At 42.4% G+C, this 6000-nt stretch overlaps 1 protein-coding gene across 12 annotated transcripts in view; it reads right to left on the minus strand.

The window, feature by feature from the left end:
• The window catches only part of FAM13B (family with sequence similarity 13 member B), a 113544-nt gene extending 108262 nt beyond the window's left edge, over window positions 1-5282 (minus strand). For all 12 annotated transcript variants that reach the window (XM_061189638.1, XM_061189637.1, XM_061189633.1 and 9 more), the window contains exon 1: window positions 4982-5282. The gene's annotated coding sequence lies outside the window, so the exon portion shown is untranslated. The remainder of the gene's footprint in view (window positions 1-4981) is intronic.
• Between the last annotated feature and the right edge of the window lie 718 nt (window positions 5283-6000).

Genomic DNA, 6000 nt, shown 5'->3' on the forward strand with positions numbered 1-6000 from the left:
CCCCTGTGAGATAAGCATGGCAGATTATCACTTTTTCTCAGAAAAGAAAAAAAAAAATTCTCAGAGAGCTGAAGAAACTGGTTTAAAGTCACTTAACTAGTGAGTAGGTCACTAAACTAGTGAGCAGAACTCTAAGTCTGCTGCCCTTTAGGCTGATGCTCTTTCAGGCAACAATGACTACAACCAAAACTGAAAATATTGTTTGAAATTTCATTGAAATGTATGAAACGATACTTCGTAAAGGTGATTCTTAAAACACTTAAATATTCTGTACTTGCTAATCAAAAATCATTATTCAAACACTAGAATACTCCTTAACAGAAAAAATATATACCTTTTGAAATCATTAGTTTCAAAAGTGATTCTATAATGAACCACAATATGGTCTGCTTTTCCTATAAAAATTCTCTCATCTTGGGCTTCCCTGGTGGCGCAGTGGTTGAGAATCTGCCTGCCAATGCAGGGGACACTGGTTCGAGCCCTGGTCTGGGAAGATCCCACATGCCGCGGAGCAGCTGGGCCCGTGAGCCACAATTATTGAGCCTGCGCGTCTGGAGCCTGTGCTCCATAACAAGAGAGGCCGCGATAGTGATAGGCCCGCGCACTGCGATGAAGAGTGGCCCCCGCTTGCCACAACTAGAGAAAGCCCTCGCACAGAAACGAAGACCCAACACAGCCATAAATTAATTAATTAATTAATTTTAAAAAAAAATTCTCTCATCTTATCTGATCCTAAATTTGAGCTCCTTCACCTTTCCAAATTTTTAATCCACTATGACTGGTGTGCAAAAAGGACCTCCTCCCACCCTTCCCCCCAAATATTAAGCACCTACTATGTCAATCAACAAGTGTTTTTCAGTTTTATTTTTACTTTTACTTTTCAATTACATGGAACAGCAGCTTGATACATAAAAGCAAAAATACATATTTTAAGAATAAGTAAACAACTCAAGTTTTTCTATTTTTCTAGTCCAGAAAAGGGCAATAATAGAAACCAGACATCTCTCTGAAAACTGTTTAAAACCAAAAATATAAGAATTATTACACATCATATACAAAAGAAAAAGAAAATATACACTAAAGCTAGGTAAAAACCTGTCTGAAAAGATTTAGGGTATTTCCTTCTCTAGTAGAAATCCAATAAATTTCATTAAATTATCTTGTCAAGCCACTGCATCTTCCTCAACCTAAGACTTTTATACATGCTGGTTCATTTGCCTCAAACACTCTCCCCCTCACTTCCTCCTACTCATCTTCCGCTCTTACTCAAGTCCCATTCTTGGAGGGGCCTTCTCCAACCCATCCAACCTAATGATATCCCCTGTCAATTTTTCTTAGGACATGTTATTCCTTGGCTCCAAAACATTCATCACAAGTTTTATTATATAGTTCTTTCTGTGTTTGTTTAAAGTTTCTTTCTCCCAACAGAGTATAAGTTCCTTAAAGTCCACTGGTGGGATTTTTTTTTTTAAAGCAGCTTTATTAAGGTATAATTTACATATCATAAAATTCACTCTTTTCAAGTGTATAATTTAATGTCTAGTAAATTTACAGTTATGCAACCATCACCAAGTAACTGCTTGGGTTTTGCTCCTTCATGTATCTCTAACATTTATAAGGAGAAAAATAAATATCCAGTGAATGAATAAATCAATCTGATAATGAGTTACTCTTAATGCCATTACTATTAATATCTCATGTGAGTATGAGTTGGTGCATTAAACCTGCCTTTATTACATTCCATTCCAAAAATCCTTCATTATTTCCATGTCCAATCAAATTGGCTCTTCTATAAGGCCCCAAAGTGAACCTCCTCACATATTGGCCTTCTGCGCCACTTGGGGAACACTGATTCAGGTCAAGTTCATGTGTATACACTACACTTCCTTTTTCTCCATCCAGTAATCCCCTCCTCTGCTCCTAGCCATGTTAGCAAAATACTTTATAAACAAAGGAAAGTTCAGGAGCATTAATCTTACCCATTGGTGAGGACAGGATCTTCATTTAATGCATGCCCCTTTGTAATGCTGAGGTTATGGAAAGAAGTTCTCGGTATTGATATATATCTGAGAACTAATATAGTGTGACTTACTAAATAATTGGAAACCTTTTTCAGATGTAAAATCTCTTTGTTGTTTATCCATGTGTAAAACAGAAATTTTCAATTTCTATTTATTTATTTTATTTATTTATTTATTTAAATTTTTTTAGTCGCACTGCGGGGCATGCGGGTAGTTCCCGACCAGGGATCCAACCCATACCCCCTGTGGTGGAAGTGCAGAGTCCTAACCACTGAACCGCCAGGGAATTTACCCCAATTTCTATTTTTTAAATTTCAGTATTGCATTCATTTTAAGAACCATTAAGGTTTTCAGATAAAAGATTTAATGCACATACAAAATAACTTTTTAAAGTAACTTTTTTTTTAAAGTAATTCAACAACAAAGAAACAAAAACCAATTTAAAAAATGAGCAAAGGGCTTAAACAGACATTTCTCCAAAGAAGATACACAAACGAAAGATGTGCAGCATCACTCTTAGGGACATGCAAATCAAAACCACAATGAGATACCTGTTCACCCCCATTAGGATGCCTATTATCAAACAAACCAAAAAAACAAACCAACAAACAAAGGGAAGTAACAATTGTTGAGGAGATGTAGAGAAACTGGAACCCTTGTGCATTGCTAATGGGAATGTAAAATGGTGCAGCAGACCTGGAAAACAGTTTAGATGTTCCTCGAAAAGTTAAGCACAGAATTACCAGCAATTCCACTCCTAGGTATATACCCAAAAGAATCGAAAGCAAGGACTCAAACAGATACCTGTACACCAAAGTTCATAGAAGCATTATTCACAAAAGCCAAAATGTGGAAACATCCAAATGTCCATCAAGAGATGAACGGATAAACTAAATGTTGTATATACACACAATGGAATATATTATTCAATCTTAAAAAGGAAGGAAATTCTGATACACGCTACAATATGAATGAACCCTGAAAATGAACTAAATGAAATATGCCAAACACAAAAGGACAAATGCTATATGATTCCACCTATATGAGGTACCTAGAACAGGCAAATTATAGAGACAGAAAGTAGAATAGAGGTTACCACGAGCTAGGAGGAAGAGGGAATGGGGAATTGCTGTCTAAGAGTTTCTGTTTGGGATGATGAAAAAGTTCTGGAAATGGACAGTGGCAATGGTTGCACAACACTGTGAATGTACTTAATGCCACTGAATTGTACACTTAAAAATGGTTAAAATGGTAAATTTTACGTTATGTATATTTATCACAATTTTTTTCAAAGTATAGCTACAATTTATCCTATTATGTTTCCCAATACTAAAGTCAGGGTACAACAAAGGGGAGCCATGCACAGACTGAGGTTATTCAGAAATGATAATAAAAGTAGCTGTCATTTTATTGATGGGGAAAAACTGACAAGTCACAATATATCCATTTCAGTCATTTTCTCTGTCCTAAAACAATGGCATTCTAATAAAAACACACTTCATACTAATACAAGATATAAAAAAAAGGGAAAATTGCATGCGGGGGGGGAGGAGATATGTAGCAACTCTGTACTTTCTGATTAATTTTTTTGTGAACCTAAAACTTCTCTAAATATTGCCTATTAATTTTTAAAATAAATATAAATTTTAAAGATAGAGAAAATAACAGAATTCTATACACTCATATTAATAAAAAAAACACTACATATACAGTTAAAAACACACACACAATGTAACATTTACTTCACCTAAGGAAGAATTTTATGACACTGATAAGCCTTTCTACATCTTTCCAAGCATCCCTAACTGGTAACACAATTAAACTGTTAAAAATACTGCCCAAATTTTAAAAGCAGCAGAGATTAAGAAAGTAAGAAGGAGCTCCCGATAGATATACAAATAATAACCAGTTTATTCAATTCCATTCAGCTAGTACGCACTTACTAAATGCACAGTACCTGAGAGACACCCAGGCCAACAAGTATTGCATGCAAGGTTACAAAAAGGAAAGTTGAAGACACAGCCTCACATTAACCCAGAAAGTCAATAATTCAAAACCATCCTTTAATGTCCACTTTTAAAAGTAAGTGCATCTCAGCTATTTAATGTTCATAATCTGCATTACTGTGGTTCCGGTTGCCATTTTTAGATTATCATCAACTTGAAAATAAGGTAAGTGCCCAATCTTAGGTACTTTTTTCATTGATTAGACGGCATAATGGGGAGCCGAACGAAATGCCTTTCTAAAAGTCAGTTTGATTTTTAATTGATTTTTAATTGAAGTTTACCAACTTCCCACTGGGCAAGTGTGCCAACTGATTCAATTTACTAATACCTTATCTCGGAAGCCAGGCGCCTCATCTGAAACAGCGCTGTACCCTCTCTAGCCTGGCCTATGCAGAATGCATTCTAGACAAGTCCCCAGTGCACCAACAGCCCAATTTTGGCTATATTCTCTGAACGATCTAAGGAAGTCAGCAACCACTCATCTCACGTGATCTTAAAAAGGGGCGCAGTTGAGCCCGGATTAAACCACACTTTTTTTTTTCTGCATCAACTTCACTGCCCAGCTTTAAGGAAAAGGGCAGGGAGGCGGCGCAGGTCCGGTGTGCAGGGAAGGCTAGCAAACAAGGGTGGGGAGCTGTGCCTTCTACTTTGGGGGAGCTAGGTGAGAAGGCACACCCGCTCACGCGCACTGCAGCGGCTGAAAAATCGAAGACTGCCACACCCCCTGGCTGCCAGGGGCACATCTTCACCTTCTCTTGCTCTAGGTGAAAGGGGGCCCTCTCTATGGAATGCCGCACCTGCAACGGCACTGCCCGGGATCCCCCGCACCCCGAGGTGAAAAGCCCTTGAACCCGGTGCGGGTGGGACACGGAGCTGGGGAGAGGCAGAAGGGGGAGGGCCGCGGCTACTGGGACCAGCGCATGCGCAGATACGGGTACCCGCCCGTTCACCTACCGTTGGAACCTCGACGCCCAGTTCCCCGGCCGCGGCCGCTTCTCCAGAACCCGCGGCAACTGAAAGAGGGCGAGAACTGAGGCCCCAAGTGGCTCCGCGGCCAGCGAGCTTCTTCTTGTGGCCGCCACTGGCAGAAGGCTGAAGCGACGACTGTGGCGCAGGGCCAGCCCGTTAGGCGACCCCCGGATGCCCCCGGCGGTGGCGGCGGCAGAGACGCGGAGGATGGGGCGGGAGCGGAGACGGAGGCTGTAGCTGAGGCGCTGAGCCTCCCTAACGGCGAGCGAGAGGAGAGCTGAGGGCGGAGGGCGGAGGGCGGAGGGCGGAGGGCGGAGGGCTGGCAGGGGCTGGGCCGGACGTGACGTACGTGGGAGGGGCGGAGGGGGCGGGGCGGGCCCGCGGGCGGGGGCGGGGCTCCCCAAAGCCCTGCGGCTGCAGCCCTCGAGTCCGTGGGCTTTAGAACCGCCGGGCTTTTCCCACCCCAAATTTGGTCCCCTGAGTTACGGTGTGAGAAGCAGGGCGCGGGCCTGAGGGAGGTGTCTGGGGGTCCTCAGTCTGGGGAGGTTGGAAAGCAGATAGAGGAAAGTGGGGAGAGAACGTAGGTGTCATGAAGGGCAAATCTGGCAGCCCGAGGTCACTCCTGGTCTCTGCGGAAGGAGCATGCACACCTGCAGGAAGCCAGAAAAACCCGGGTGCCGTTATCTAGGTGAGGAGCGTGGAGACCTTTAACAGAAACCTCCGGGCAGACTGAAGCGGTGAGTCACGTTCCCATTCTCAGCGACGGAGGTTAGATGGGGGACCCTGTCCGCCCCCAACCCTTCCTCTTCACCTAAGGACAAGACCTAGACTCCAGAGAGAACATAGATGCCTCTGGTGCCGAAAGCATCTGGGAAAATGAAAGTCAACAGGCTATATGCTTACAGAGAGCTTCCTATACAAAACCAGAATTTCAGAGGCAGAGCTGAAAGGCAGAAAGAATGAGGAGTTCTCTGAGCCTGGGGTGTCTGTACTTGCTTGCATAG

This window comes from Eubalaena glacialis, chromosome 4 (assembly GCF_028564815.1).
Source record: "Eubalaena glacialis isolate mEubGla1 chromosome 4, mEubGla1.1.hap2.+ XY, whole genome shotgun sequence".
In the NCBI taxonomy this organism is placed as follows: domain Eukaryota; kingdom Metazoa; phylum Chordata; class Mammalia; order Artiodactyla; family Balaenidae; genus Eubalaena; species Eubalaena glacialis.